The sequence below is a fragment of the Scyliorhinus canicula genome, chromosome 15, assembly GCF_902713615.1.
Source record: "Scyliorhinus canicula chromosome 15, sScyCan1.1, whole genome shotgun sequence".
Taxonomy (NCBI): domain Eukaryota; kingdom Metazoa; phylum Chordata; class Chondrichthyes; order Carcharhiniformes; family Scyliorhinidae; genus Scyliorhinus; species Scyliorhinus canicula.
The window spans coordinates 48,264,104-48,280,696 of NC_052160.1; the positions used below are offsets into that span (position 1 = coordinate 48,264,104).

The 16,593-nt window shown below is 44.5% G+C and overlaps 1 protein-coding gene across 2 annotated transcripts in view; it reads right to left on the reverse strand.

Annotated features, from left to right (window-relative positions):
* Nucleotides 1–15,468, reverse strand: part of LOC119978064 (protein ELFN1-like) — a 427,227-nt gene extending 411,759 nt beyond the window's left edge. For both annotated transcript variants that reach the window (XM_038819426.1, XM_038819425.1), the window contains exon 1: nucleotides 15,436–15,468. The gene's annotated coding sequence lies outside the window, so the exon portion shown is untranslated. The remainder of the gene's footprint in view (nucleotides 1–15,435) is intronic.
* Between the last annotated feature and the right edge of the window lie 1,125 nt (nucleotides 15,469–16,593).

Consider the following 16,593-nt stretch of genomic DNA (forward strand, 5'->3'; position numbering starts at 1 on the left):
AGCCCATCAATCCAAACAAGGTTCAGCTGCTTCTAATGGTCATACATTTTTCAAGGATCTTTTCATTAGCAAGCTCTTCGTCAAACTTTTGGCAACTGTAGTTCTTCATTTCAATAGGGCTGTGGCATAGATGATATAGAAAAAGTTTGTCCAAGCCCTTCATGTCTTGCAGTTCAATTGAAAACGCAAAAACTTATTTTTGATATATCTCTTTGATATATAGTGGAGCAGGCTTGAATGGCCAAATGGCCAACTCCTGCTCCTATCTTTTATATTTCTAAGTATTCTATACAATCAGGAGCAGGCACATGTAATTGGACACCGATACATATAGATATGCAGGTACATGTAATCAAGCATTGGTATCTATAATTGGAATCATGTATTTAGATGCTGTTACATGTAATCAGGCGTTGATACTTGTAGTTGTGCTCTGAAATCTGTAATCAAACACTTGTACGAAAATAAACTGCCAGTAAATGCAATCAGGCATGAGCACATGTAATGAGGCACTAATAGATATAATTTATTGATTCTTTCATGGGATTTGGGCATCAGTGGCAAGGCCAGCATTTGTTGCCTATCCCTAATTGTCCTTCAACTGAATCGTTTGCCAGGCCATTTCCGAGAGCAGTTAAGAGTCAACCACATTTCTGTGGATCTGGAGGCACATGTAGGCCAGAACAGGTAAGAATGGAGATTTCCTTCCCTTAAAAACATAGGGCGCGATTCTCCGCCCCCCCCCACGCCGGGTGGGAGAATAGCGGGAGGGCCTCCCGACATTTTTCACGCCCTCCCGCTATTCTCCCCCCCCCCCACGCCCGGCCCACGCCACGAATCACCGCTCGCCGTACAAATCGGCGAGCGGCGATTCTCCGAGGCCGATGGGCTGAGCGGCCGGGCCTTCACGCCCGTTTCAACACGGCAGCAAACACACCTGCTTGCTGCCATCGTGAAACGGGCGCCAGATGCCCGTTTGGGAAGTACCACGGCCGTGCCAAGGGGGGCATAGGCCCGCGATCGGTGCCCACCGATCACGGGCCGTGCATCCGTAACGGACGCACTCTTTTCCCTTCGCCGTCCCGCAAGTTCAAGCCGCCACGTCTTGCGGGGCGGCTGAGGGAAAAGAAGGCAACTGCGCATGCGCGGCCGACATCATCGGCCGTGTCAGCCGGCGTGACGCTTGACGTGCGGCCTTGATGACCATCGTCAAGGCCGCTCCGCCGTGACGCACAGGGCCGCACTCGGCCCCGGAAGTGGGCGTGAAGGCTGCCGTGGGTCACGGCCTGTCCCATGGCAGCCTTTACGATTCTCCGCATTTGTGGAGAATCTCGCCCATAAGTTTTTACGATGATCAATGATAGTTGTCATGGTCACCAGTACTGGGATGAGCTGTTTATTTCAGATTAATTAAATTCCACCAGCAACTTTGGTGCAATTTGAACCTCTGTCGCCAGACCATTAGCCTGGGCCTCTGGATTATTAATCCAGTAACATTGCCACTATACCACCAAACATAACCCAGCATAATTTATAACATAATATAAAATCCAGCATCCGGTACCTATAATGAAACAATGGTGTGTGTTGGTGTCTGCAGAAACCGGGATATATATCAGGCACCAGTACATGTGATGTGTTACCAGTACATGTAGTTAGATGCTGGTACATGTAATATTAATAATTAAAGTCGGGGAGGGGAATAGCTTTCACTTTCACTATTTGGAAATCATAGAACAGGGGGTGATTCTCCAATATGGAGCTTAAGTGTTCACGCCGTCGTGAACGCGGCGTGAACCGGGCCCGCGTACGACCGATTCTGGCCCCAACAGGGGGCCAGCACGGCGCTGTATCGGTTCAAGCCGCTCCAGCCTCCTTTCGCAGCGCCAAATGGCCGCCGTGCCAACCTGTGCATGCGCAGTTGGGCCAAGCCAACCTGCGCATGTGCGGGGGACTTCTGTAGTGCGCCGGCCCGACCAACAGGGCAGCGGTGTTCAGGGGCCGGCTGCGACAGAAAGTAGGAAAGTAGGCCCGGGAGAGATGTAGCCACCTAAGATGGACACTGGGCTAACAAGATGGAGAACTGCTAAGACTGCAGGGAAAAAGCAGTTTAGCCAAGACAAGCAGTCTGCAAAGACTGATTAGCATTTTGCACGGAGCAAAACTAGTTTCTGGCCAGGTGGAAGATCTCAACCAAAGGTGTTAATAGCAAAACGCTTTGCATATTAATGAGGCAATCCAGATCTGGGCACACACAATGGCAACATTTGGGTTTGAATAGATACTTTAAGTGGATGTCCAGACAGAGCGGCACCAAAGGTATCCACCACAAGAGACCGCCCCCTCCATCGAGGAGAGACCCTCACATTGGGGGATTCGAAAGATATCGATTGGGAGCTGATCCAATCGATACCTGAAGGTAAAAGCCCGCCCCAAAAAGGCACGGACATTGGGGGCCCTATAAAAGATAGACCCCCACACATAGTCCGGTCTGTTTTCGTGCTCCGGCTTTGACTTCGACCCAGAACTTCGACTTGTATCCTGACTCCAGCCGTTGAGCACCAGCCGCCGAACCGTAAGTGACAATACGACGCTCGCTACGCGAACCAGCCCCACTAGACCCCCAGCGACCAGCACACTCTCTGAAGGTTACAGACCAAGATCGAAACGAAGGCCTCGCTCCCTGACCTTGCCTGTTCCTGTTTAGTTAAGTATTCTGATCGCTTAGTTTAGTAGTAGCTTAGTCCCTTAGCGTGTGCATGCGTATTTATTATATTTGTAATAATAAATACTAATCGTTTGGAACTTACTAATCGGTGTATAGTTTTATTACTTTGAACCTGACCTTGGAATATTTGTGAGGTGTTTATACGACACCTGGCGACTCCCGAGCTGAAAATACACATATAGAGCCTAGCAGTGTTAAGCACACGGCCTTTAAACGGAGGCGTGTTAATACACTCCAATAAACGCGAATTACACTCAAGTAAAACGTGCAACAGAGGAGAGGCCGGCCTGCCGATCAGTGGGCCCCTGATAGCAGGCCAGACCCCATCGGAGGCTCCCCCCCCCGGTGAAGGAGCCCCCCCTCCCCCCCTCTCCCCCCCCCCCTTACAGGCCGCCCCCGAACGTTCGCACAGAGTTCCCGCCGGCAGAGACCAGGGGTGAACGGCGCCAGTGGGACTCTGTCGTATCGGCACGCGCCCCCATGCGGGCCAAGAATCGGTGGCTGCGCTGATTCCAGCGGCCCGCTGCCAGCGCCACGCTGGAGAATCACCCGTCGGCGTCGAGGTGTCGTGGCGCGGTTGCAGCGATTCTCCGGCGCAGGGCTCGGAGAATCGCCCCGCAGAGCTCGTCATGCTATTTTAACCACTGATTATATTCCATCTAAAGTTTTGCACTAAGTCCATTGTAGATTGTATATAATCATTTGAAAATAGGCTTTTCTAAATATATATGGATTCTCGAGTTGAGGTGCAAAAATTGAAGCATTTAGATGAGCTACCTGGTTACTCACACATCAAGACAACAGTGTCTGTACTGGCAAGAAAAAATCCTGTCGCAAGTTAATTGCTTATATTAACTTTTGAAGAAACAGTTAGGATACATGTCACAGACCTGCTGTGTGCACTATTTACCTAACTATCCAATTAACACAACTGATAGGCTGCATAGGGAGTTAGATAGATTTGGTAGGAATATTTATTTTGTTAGTCAGCATAAAGGGAAGGCTCTGCCCTTTTGGATTTCATCATCAACATTACAAACCTACCTTTATACAAACGTTTCAGATAAGGATTTAAGCTAACGTCTCAGCTTGGTGAAGGTGTGTTGCTGTCCACTAGCAGTATTCTATTTCTGTGCATGTAAAACTGCAGTCACGTTAATACACCCTGCCACCAATAATACTATTTATTATATTAACCAACACTTGTTCCTTGTCTCAACATCCAAAAGCTCTGTTTCATTGTGAAATGTTATTCTCAATGTAGAATGACATGCTTTGATAAACCCAACAGCCACTCTGTCAGTAATAACCAGTCAATCTGATTTCTCGCGCTGTTATTGGAGGGAAGAATGTTGGCCAGGACACCAGGCGAAATCTGCCTGCAATTCTTCAACCAGATTCAGAGGATCTTTTAACCAGCAGGTGGGAGCTCATTCCAAATGTGCCACCTCTTGACAATGCAGCAATTCCTCCAGCACTACACTGGAATAAGCAGGCTTTTAGAAGACTATTTTTGACTATTTTGCTGGTTTCCATAACCGCCAATTAATTAATAACAAGCACCTAAAGTTCCCTTGAACAACTAACTTAATTGAGATATTTTCCTCCTTATCCTGAACCTCATAACATCCAGAGAAAAGCAAATTACTGCGGATGCTGGAATCTGAAACGAAAGGGAAAATGCTGGAAAATCTCAGCAAGTCTGGCAGCATCTGTAGGGAGAGAAAAGAGCTAACGTTTCGAGTCCGATGACTCTTTGTCAAAGCTCATAGCATCCAACTGGAATGATCTTCAGCATTATGTTTTAACTCAATACCTCCATTTTTCAGACTCTGGATTGACACTGATTCATCACTCCTTGGTTCCACATTCAATCTTTTAGTCTTCTTTTAATAAACGATTACATAGAATATTCACCCAAGCAGCCACAGAGCAGATTGGAAGATATTAAGAAACATAATTTTTTTTTAAAAATTTAGATTAGCCAATTATTTTTTCCAATTAAGGGGCAATGTAGCGTGGCCAATCCACCTACTCTGCACATTTTTGGGTTGTGGGGGCGAAACCCACGTAGACACGGGGAGAATGTGCAAACTCCACACGGACAGTGACCCAGAGCTGGGATTGAACCTGGGACCTCAGCGCCATGAGGCGGTTGTGCTAACCACTAGGCCACCGTGCTGCCCTGATATTAAGAAACATGACCAAAATCAGCATGCAGGACGATACAAAACCACCGATCCACCGTTTGTCTGGGGGCTAGCACCGGATAAAGTCCGGAGAATTGCCGGGTCTGTGGCCGTGCATGCGCGTGGTGGCGGCCTGCAGCAGCTGCGCCGTCCAACATGCGCCAGCTGCCGAGGACCCAGTTTGCAAAATAGTGCCCCCCTTAGGCCTGCTCGCCAGCCTCAGACCACCCCCAAAAGCACCCTCAGCCCATGCCAAAGTCCCCTCTGCCTGTGGATTCGGCCACCCCCTTCTGTGACGGTGCTGGACTGAGTCCACAGCTGCCACACCAAGTTCCCGACGATGAATAGCACACGCGACCGACACCGTCGGGAACGCGGCCGGTCAGGGGCGGAGCATCTGGGGGCAGGCTTCAGGCAACGGTGTGTGTGTACTCCTAGAGTACGCTGCTGTGGAGGGGGCGAAGCATCATGAAAGCAACACCGCCCTCAGATTTTGTCAGAAACAGGTATTCTCCCGCCGATCGCCGAACACGATTTCGGTGTTGGCAATCAGAGAATCCCGCCCATAGCTTTTAAGAAGTTTCTTAAAGGAGGAAAGGTAAAGAGGTAGAGAGGGTTAGGGAGGGGATTTCAGAGTCTAGAGCCTCAGCAACTGGAGGCACAGGTGCCAATAGTGGAATAATGAAAAACTGTAATGTTCAAGAATCCAGAATTAGATGAGCTCAGACATCTCAGAGGTGTGGGCTGGAGGAGGTTACTAAGAGAGGAGGGGTGATGTTATGAGCAGATTTGAAAATGAGGGTGTGAATTTTAAAATCAGGACATTGCTTGATCAGGAGCCAGTATAGACCAGCAAACACAAGGTGATGGAGAGATGGGACTTGATATGATTTAAGACACTTCTTGTAGCAGGGTTTTTGATCATGATGTTTACTGAGGGTAGCATGTGGGAGACCAGCCAGTAGTGCATTTGAATATTGAAGTCTAAAGATAGCAACAGCATGAATAAGGGTTTTTTTTAGCAGCAGATAAGCTGAGACGGAGGCAAAGTTGAGCCATGTTACATAGGTGGAAATAGGCAGTCTTACAGATATGTGGCCGCAAGTTCATCTTGGGATCAAATATGACACCAAGATTGTGAACAGATCAGTTTTCTCTCCGACTGTTGTCAGGGAGAGGAATGAGTCGTAGTTAGGGAATGGATTTGAAGCGGGGACTGAAAACAATGGCATAAGTTAGCATGCGAGAGCAGCAAGTAATTAGGAAGGCATGTGGAATGTTGGCCTATTGCAAATGTGATAGAGTATAAAAGTAGGATAGTCTTGCTACAACAGGGTATTGGTGAGACCACACATAGAGTACTGCAAACAGTATTCATTTCTTTATTTAAAGAGGGATATATTTGCATCGGAAATGTTCGGTGCAAGTTGACTGGTTGACTCCTGAGGTGAAAGAGTTTTCTTTCGAGGAAATGTTGAGCAGATTGGGCTCATACTCACTGCAATTTGGAAGAATGAGAGACGATCTTATTGAAACAAACACGATTCTGAGGGGAATTGACAGGGTAGGTGCTAAAAGGAGGTTTCCCCTTGTGAGAAAATCCAAAATTAGAGGGCATGTTCAGAATCAGGCGTCACCCATTTAAGATAGCAATGATGAGGAATTTCTTCTTTCAGATGGTCATGATTCTTTTTAATTTTCTACTCTGGGGGCTGTGGAAGCTGGGTCATTGAATATATTCAAGGCTGAGATCGACAAGCTTTTGAACTAAAGGGAATCAAGTGTTATTGAGAACAGGCGAGTTCCCCATCAGGTCAGATCAGCCATGACCTTACTGAATGGTGGAGCAGGCTCAAGGTACTGTATGACTAAATTATTGTTTCTGTTTCTTACGTTCTTAACAATATTTAATTGGAGAACATTTCTGCTGATCTAGCACTGGCTATTGGATAAGTAGTCTGGTAATTTAGCAACAGTGGAGGAGTTGAGAGACGTAGTAAGGTAGAGCTGGGTGTCACAAACATGTGGAAACTAACGCTGTGCTGTCAGATGATGTAGCTGAAGGGAAAACATGTAGATGATAAATATGAGGAGGTTAAGGATGGATATTAGAAAGACACTGGAAGTAATATTGCAGGAACAGGAAGAGAAGCCATTCAAGTTATACTCTGGCTACAATTAGATAGTAATGAATAAAGCCAGGTGGAGCAGTCCCACCAACCTGGACATTGGTGAAGAGATGTCAGAAAACGATGATGGGACTAACCTTGTTAAAGGCTGCATATGGTTTGAGAAGGACAAGGAGGGATAATTTACCTTTGACAGACTCACATTGGATGTAGTTTGTGACTTTCATCAAAACCATTTTGATTACGTTGGCAGGAGCCAGAGTTCCTCTGGATAAAGACATTTCTTCCAAATTCTCTATTTTGTTTCTTGATGACTTTGTTATAATCTTGTATTTTGGAATTATTTTACTTCCAGCCCCTACCTCCTTTCAAAAGTCTGCTAAAACCCAGCCCTCCGACTGTGTTCCAAAGCTCCCTCCCTATTCTGTGGGCATAAAGGAATATGCTTGGATATTCCTTTGTATGAACAGCACCAAATATAGTCAAATTGCCGTAGTATAATAGTCACAAGATAAGAAGTAAAGGGCTGGTTGTATTTTCCTCTTTTGATTTTGTGTCTTTGGAGGACCAAAAGAGTCATGTGCATACTTCAGCTGAAGGGTTAAGGAGAAAGGGGCACAGACAGGTATGAAATTCACTGTTTTTCTCAATGATATCCCAAATGGTGCTCTAAGGTCACCCCACAGAGAAAGGGGAAGGTAATAGAAATAACTTGCATTTCTATAAGGCCTTCCACAAACAATAGGGCATCTCAAAGTGCTTCTGCAGCTAAAGAAGTACTTTTCAAAGTGTAGTCACCATTGAAATTTTAGAAATGGGCAGCCATTTTGTGCACATAGTTCTCACAAACAATAATCTGATAATAACAAGATCACTGATTTAATGATACTGGCTGAGAGATAAATATTGGCCAGGACATCAGGAAGAAGTCTTACATCACCAGGAGCTGCGCTCCGAAAGCTAGTGATTCAAAACAAACCTGTTGGACTTTAACCTGGTGTTGTAAGACTGCTTACTGTGCTCACCCCAGTCCAATGCCGGCATCTCCACATCATCAGGAAGAAGGATAGTGCCACAGAACTGTTTACATCCACCTCAGAGGGCAAATGGAGTCTGGATTCAATGTCTGATCTGAAAATGATGGTGCAGCATTTTATCAGTACTGAAATGGGAGTATCAGCCTAATTGATGTGCTTATGTCTCTCGAGTGGGTCTAGAGCCCACAACCTTCTGATTCAGAATGCTACTGACTGAACGGATGCTGAGGGGCTACTGAAGCATTTTCTTATTATTTCTGTACTTTAATCTGCATCACTTTGGCTAGAAGGGTGTTGGTGAGGGAGGAGTTGGAATAAAATCACATACTGAAACAGGAATAGGAGGGGGGAATAGAGATGTGTGGAAAATCTTCCCTCATGATCCTTCTCAACTCTGAATTACAAAGAACAAAGAAAATTACAGCACAGGAACAGGCCCTTCGGCCCTCCCAGCCTGCGCCGATCCAGATCCTTTATCTAAACCTGTTGCCTATTTACCAAGGTCTACTTATCTCTGTTCCCCACCCGTTCATATATCTGTCCAGATGCATCTTAAATGATGCTATCGTACCCGCCTCTACCACCTCAGCTGGCAAAGCATTCCAGGCACCCACCACCCTCTGCGTAAAAAACTTTCCACGCACATCTCCCTTAAACTTTTCACCTCTCACCTTGAAATCGTGACCCCTTGTAACTGTCAGCCCCACTCTTGGAAAAAGCTTGTTGCTATCCACCCTGTCATCCACCCTGTCCATACCTCTCATAATTTTGTAGACCTCAATCAGGTCTCCCCTCAACCTCCGTCTTTCCAACGAAAACAATCCTAATCTACTCAACCTTTCTTCATAGCTAGCATCCTCCATACCAGGTAACATCCTGGTGAACCTCCTCTGAATTATACTGCAAGGTCAACCCAGAGTGGACTTCTGCCACTTTTGAGGCCAAGATCTCTGGCTTTCAGCAGAGATTGTGAACTGAGTTAGTGAAAGATAATGAATTGGCATCCATTGCAAACTAGTGTGTGACATCCTTCACCACTGTGGCAGTTCATCACTGGGTTTGGTAATGGACAGTCAGAATGGCACACCGGTAATATAAGTCTTTATAAAACCATTTCATTAGTATCATGAGCTGCTGCTAAGCTGAAGCACAACAGCACAAATTGCTTGACACTTCAGACAATCACAAGTGCTGGCCTGTGCTGACTGTTTAATGGTGCAGGTACAAAGTGAGATACCAAATTTAAATTGAAAACAAATCATTATCAAGATAATTTTAGAAAGTAAAACTCTTAGAATTCTGTTCAAATTTCACACATCTCTCAGGTTAGAGTATTTCTGTTTAAGTGGGAGGTCTTGGTGGTGCCTCTGACAGCGTAGGTTATTGATAGCTAAATTCTTGAAGTCTCCTCAGGTTAATGACAATCTCTGCTGATATTAATGAGAGGGAGTGGAGAAGGCAAGATAGTCATTAACCCAAGGTTGATGATGTTGGTATCAAATTTATTGATTTGTCATTCTTAATAACTCACTCAATATGGAAGCGTTCTCCATTTGAATAAAAATATCCCAAAGGTCAACAGAAGGCCTAACTTTTATATTAATCATTCTTTGTGGCTTTTTATGATAAAAAGTGAGTTACTTTTAAATAAAAACTTGCACTTGCACTATAGTTACTTGAACATAACAAAACATCCTGGGTACGCCCTAAAGAAAAAAAGTTGGAGTGAGGTGTCTGTTGAGGAGGAAAAGAATGGATATAGAACAGTAAATGTCCAGGAAGAAGATCAAAGGAATGATGAAGTAGAGTTTTTTTACACTGTTTCTGAATGTAGGTGAACAAATAATGAGGCAAATGGAGGGTGTTCCCAAGTATGGGGATAAGGTGGCTGAAGGCTGTGTCATTTGTGAAAAAGTGGGCTTTGAGAAACAGGTGGTGGGAGAGGTGGAGCAACAGAAGATCAGACTCAGAAAATTGGAGGGTATGAACTGGAGGGTTGGAATGGAAGAGCTTCTAGAGATAGAATGCGGGGGGGCCATAAGTAAGGCAAGAATTTTGAAGACAATTATTTGGGGATAAGGCATGCCATCCTTTCACCTTGGGAGTAGTGGTGGAATGCAGAAACTGATCCTCCACCAATTTTTAAAGGACCAGTGGAAAATTAGTTATTGCAATTACAAACTGGGTAAGATATCAAGCACGGCCATCCTTAAATCTCAACAGTCAATCTCTGAAGGAATCACAGTGATGGGTGCCGAGGGACAGTAGAAACATCATCACAATGACACAACATAAATTCCAGCACGGGGGGGGGGTTGAAGAGTTAAGACACATGGAGACCAGGTTAATTGTTTGTCTGGCCATGCGACACCTGGTCAGCTCTGTTCTTCACTGTTAACTGCCCTTATTGCTAGTGGGCTCTTATATAAATTTGAAGTGAAATGTGTATATCTTTGCTGCACAGGAAGAAGTTAATCACACAAAAATGTCAGGCTATAAGGAACGCTGTGTTTTGATTCATTTGGCAGGCTTTCTTAAGTTGCAGCCACTGCCACAGATGGTGTGAGAACAGAGTAATTTTCTCAAGCAATTCATTACATCACTGCATCTGTGATGGACAAGCAGAACAATTTTGGTAGAATAGTACATTACTTGGTACCTAACCTAAAACAAATCCAGCTTTGTCCCTTTTCCTCCTCACCAGTTGTGCCTAAGTGGTTCGGAGGGAGGCCAGGGCATCATTGCCAAATAGAGCATTGTACTAAACTTTAAGGCTATATTTGCATCAGTTCATTTTGGCTCAGCCAGAGTCAGTGTGGGGATAACGAGCTTTTACAAACTAATTCAATATCAATAAAGGAGCAGTCGATGGATGGAGGTGACCAGCTCTGCTATTAGAAGCAAAGGATCACAGAGATCACAGACATTTACTCTGAACCACTTTTACTTTAGGTTGCTCCTGTTTTGAAGGCAGATTACAGTGGGGTGTGATTCCAAAATCACCAGGTGCACTCTTCTGTCTTGTTCAGGAAAGCCGAGATGATGAGGATCAGCCACCTGTTTTGGCAAGACATTTCAGCTGAACTTGATGCTTCCCTCATGTCCGTACAACATTTTCCCCCAGAATTTATAAGATAGTGACCCCAGTTTTTTTCTTACTGCCTCTTCCCAAGTTAGAAGTTATGATGTGAATTGTGTGTCCTTGCTGAAGCTCTGGCTGAGACCAATTAACTCGACAGAGGGACAAGCTTGCAATGCCTGTGTCAATGTATATGGCTCAGTCCATGCTGAGTGCCCTTACTGCCTAAGCTGTTGCTGGTAGATTTCTGATTGTAAAACACCATCATGGATTTAAATTTATGCATGATAAATACTACCTGCAAATCCGTGGACATGTTTGTTTTTTAAATCACTATGCAATTTATTTTGAAAGTTTTAGTTGCGGAAAGTAGACTGAATTTTCCAACTGGATTTCTAAGTTAGGAACAGCTTGCTGTTAGTTCAAGGTCTGGTGTGTAGCACAGTTATTTGGCTTTAATGTTCCAGCAGAGTCTTTTGATGAGTCTTTTAAATACAATCAATAGTTCAGACCATCTATCTCTATAAAAGTTTTACATCATCATCCATCACATTTGGAAATGTCATGCATACAAATTTGGTGTTATTCTTGCATCTGACTGGCTCAAACATACACAGAAAGTAGCAATAAACTAAAGAGACAGGAAACTTGCCAAAAACAGTTAAAATCTTAAATGAAAAACATTTTTTAAAAAAGCCTGTATCCAGCGTTTATGGGGCCATAGATACAACAGCTTGCATTTATATAGCTCCTTTAAAGTAGTAAAACCTTTCAAGGTGCTTCACAGGAGTCTTACAAACAATATTTGGCATTGCCACAAAAGGAGATATTAAGTATGCTGAGAAAAGTAATTTTGTCAAAGTTTTTCATCTTGCACTCATCAGGAGTTGGAGTTCATAGAGCCCGAGCCATTTTCTCACCATGTAGACTTGACCCTGAAAAAGGGCCTATTAAAGGTATCCTGCGGGATAATGACTACTCTGATCAGATCATTTTGCGCTGACTTTTAAAAATTGCTCATGGGGCGTAGGTGTCGCAGGCTGTGTCAGTATTTCTTGCCCATCCCTGTTTGCCCTTGAGGGGGCAGTTAAGAGTCAACCACATTGCTGTGGGCCTGGAGTCACATGTAGGCCGGACCAGGTAATGATGACAGATTTCCTTCCCTAAAGGACATCGGTGAACCAGATGAGTTTTTACGACAATTGACAATGGTTGCATGGTCATCATTAGACTTTTAATTCCAGATTTTTATTGAATTCAAATGTCACCATCTGCCGTGGCGGGATTTGAACACTGGGGACTTGGGTCCCCAGAGCATTACTCTGGGTCTCTGATTACTGGTCCAGTGGCAATAGCACTACACTACACCTTCCCTGTATATTGCACAAGCCCATGAATGGACCTAAGGCTGTCACTTTTGATCCTGAAAAGTGCCCGATCTGCCTCTGATTACCATGGAAGGACAAGAAGTCTCAAAAATTAGAGCAACAGGTGAAGCTGGCTGTTTCACGCTGTTACTATGCAGTAACAACACGAATGGTATTCATCACTATCAGAATGCTGCTGACAAGCCAAAAGGACATTTTGCCTACCATACAAATGAGTAATGTGATATATCAAATTGAGTGCCAGTATGATGCTAGGTATATCGGCCGTTCATCCCATAGACTGGTGGATTATATCAAACCGCATGTTCCTTGCACTGTTCACAATGGGCAAGATACAGACCGTACCCAAACAGCCTGTGCTTGCAAAACTCAAAACACAATGTCCAACATTCGGTGTAATTTTTTCAAACAATCCTCAATGTGCTAAGAATTACACTGACAACCAATTTTAAATTGTCAGTCGAGCTTGCAGTGTGGCCCATGTTATGTGCGAGTACCTTTAAGAAATGGGTGTTTATAAATGGGTGTGTATATAAATATCTGTAGAGAGAGTACCTTTAAGAAATGCGTGTTTACTGCTGCAGTGATGCCAGAGAGTGGGTCGAGCTGGGCTGTCTGTCAATGTTTTACTTTTGTTTTAGGCTGTTTACTGCAGGGTGTGTTTTAGTTTTGTTTTCAGTGTTGGAGCTGAAGCCAGACCAAGCAGGTGTACTGCTGTTCTCTCTGCCATCAAAAGACTATCTCTGGATCATTTGGTGAATTCAGAATTCTAAATATTCTCAGTAGTGAAGTTAAGCCTGATGTCTTTCTGTTTTGAAGGTTTTTTAAGTTGTATGGATGTTAAAAGGAAAGCTTAAAGAATTACTTAGTGTGGTAGTCTTTGGGGGTTGTATTTGAATTAATGGTTGCTAAGATGTTCACTGTATGTTTTAAAAAAGGTTAACTTGAGTTCATAGAATAAACATTGTTTTGCTTGAAAAATTACTTTTCCATTTCTGCTGTACCACACCTGTAGAGTGGGCCATGTGCTCCCCATACCACAATCTATTAAACGTTGTGGGTCAGATGAACTCCATGATACATTTTGGGGTTCTCTAAACCCTGGCTCATAACACCCATTTTCATGTAGTGGAAGCTACATCTTTAATATAGAGAAACCTGTTCTTTGCAGATAGAAAGAACATCTACACACATTGTGCCAGTTAAACAAAATAAGTGATAGCCATTTATTGGTTAATTCCTCAGGGCACTGCCTTGACCAATCAGGTTACCTAGTTTGAATTTTCAAAAAGGCTTGGCAGTTATCTGCCAGTCGCCATTAACTGGTGCATTCTTCTCATACAATATAAAGTTGTGGTTCCCCTACATTGGTATTCTTTTTTAAAAATAAATTTAGAGTACCCAATTGTTTTTTTCCAATTAAGGGGCAATTTAGCATGGTCAATCCACCTACCTTGCACATCTTTGGGTTGTGGGCGCGAAACCCATGCAAACACGGGGAGAATGTGCAAACTCCACACAGACAGTGACCCAGAGCCGGGATCGAACCTGGGACCTCGGCGCCTTGAGGCAGCAATGCTAACCACTGTGCCACCGTGCTGCCCAGCCCTGCATTGGTATCCGTATGATTGTCCTCATGAGTGTAAGACGAAAATCTATGGGTGTGATTCAGCAGACTTGAGTTAAAGTTTGCTGGAAGGCGCGTTGACCCCGCTATTCAACAACACTTGGCTGTTTTTTTTATGGCCTTGGCGAGGAACCCCCCCATCCAGGTCGCTGTTTAAGTCATTTCCTGCACTGATGAGCTCACCTCGAAAGTACAAGGAGATTACTCGCGGACCAGGGCACCATTTTTCAAACCCCCTCAGCACCCCCACCGGGGTCACAGAAACCCCCACTTAACCTAACTTACCTCTTCCCGGGTCCTCGAGCCACTCCTCACACTATCTCTAATGGGAAAGCCCCCTTTTCCCAAGCCTTACTCCTGGCACAGGCAATCTGGCACCTGGGCATTTTGGCACTGCCAGCCTAGCATTCTGGCAGTGCTCCTACCAGCCTAGCAGTGCCCACGTGGCAGTGCCAAGGTGTTCATGCTTCAGGGGAAGTGCCAGGGTGCCACCATGATTGATCCCTGACCACCCAGAGGCCTCAACTCCCCAGCAAGACACACCGAGGTGCCACCACAACTTTCATGGCTTTGTGATCTTATACCAAATGGCACCCTGTTGAGGCCTCACTGACGATGCTAGTGAATCTCGGGCCCCAGGTGAATTGGGCGAGCGCATATTTAGATTAGTCTAATGGCTCAGTTAAATATGTGATTCTGGATCTCACCTAGTGAGAGCAAGATCCAGATCGCAATACCTCACAAGTTTCCTTTGAGTCTCATGAGACATTTCGAGCATTGCAAATCTTGCGAGAGGCCTCTCGTGAGAATCAATGGCCTCATCCTGATACAAAGTAGGGCACGACGAGGCTGCTGAATCACACCCTTTGTCTTTTTTCAGCAATACCAAAGTTCTGTACCAGCAAAGGAGATATTAGCACAAATAGGATGAGATGTTAGACGGAGAGATTTCCGGAGTTTAGGGTCTAGGCACCCGAAGGAAAGGCTGCAAATTATGAAGCGATGAAGTATAAGGTGCCAGGATTAGAGGAGCGCAAATTAAATGTAAGAGATTTGTGACCAAGATAAACATCTTTACACAGAGAGTTATGAGGCTATGAATTCAATTCCAAGGGTAGCAGTAAAGGTAAAGACTAAGTCAATGTTCAAGATTCGACAGGAGAGGTGAATGAAAGAAAGACACTAAAGGCCTATGGGAAGACATTGAATAAATGTGATAACGGAAAAGTATCGACACAAATAGGTTGGATCAAATTACCTGTTTCTGTGCTGAAACATGTGCAACAAGGTATCTAGGAAGAATCAAAGGACTTTGATTAAAATAATAAGTAACAATAACATTTTTACTTTTTAACCTTAAAAGGTAAGGATTTGAACATAAAACAGGCAGAATGGACAAATGGTATCCCTGCAAAAATATAATTAATTTTTGACGGTTTAAATAATAATAGAACATAGAACATACAGTGCAGAAGGAAGCCATTCGGCCCATCGAGTCTGCATCGACCCACTTAAGCCCTCACTTCCACCCTATCCCCGTAACCCAATAACCCCTCCTAACCTTTTTTGGTCACTAAGGGCAATTTATCATGGCCAATCCACCTAACCTGCGCATCTTTGGACTGTGGGAGGAAACCGGAGCACCCGGAGGAAACCCACGTAGACACGGGAAGAACGTGCAGACTCCGCACAAACAGCGACCCAGCAGGGAATCGAACCTGGGACCCTGACGCTGTGAAGCAAAGTGCTACCCACTGTGCTACCGAGCTGCCCATAGCATTAAACTGCCCATTCTTGTACTGAGTCAATGTGAAGTATGAAAGAACAGTGTGTGAAAAAGAACCAAAGGTTCATTCAGTTATGGCTTCTGTTTTCTGCCTGGAAGAGAGTCAAAACAAAAATCAGCAAAAGCAAATTTTCCAGGGTTATGACTCAGACTGTCACAGTGAGTGGGTGTAAAGAATGAACTAGCATTTAGAAAGCTCCTTTCACAATCTCAGGACATCCCAAAGCACTTTACAATCAATGAAGTACTTTTGAAGTGTGCTCACTGCTGTAATGTCGGAAACGCTGGAGCCAAATATGCACCAGAAGGTCCCATAAACATCAAGGCGATAATGACCAGCTCATTTATTTCTTTCAGTGTGGTTGGTTGAGGAATGATTAATAGCCAAAACACTGCAGAGAACTCCCCTGCAGTGCCTCAAGACAGGGCAATGCAATCTTTTACATTCACCTGAGAGGGCAGTTGGGGCCTTTGTTTAACATCTTATTTGAAATATGACACCTTCGACAGTGCAGCACATCTTTAAAACTGCACAACACTGTCAGGTTAGATTATGCTTTCAAATCTGGAGTACACACAATCTTCTGATTCAGAGGTGAATTACAGACAAAAGTGCTCCCTGATTTAGAT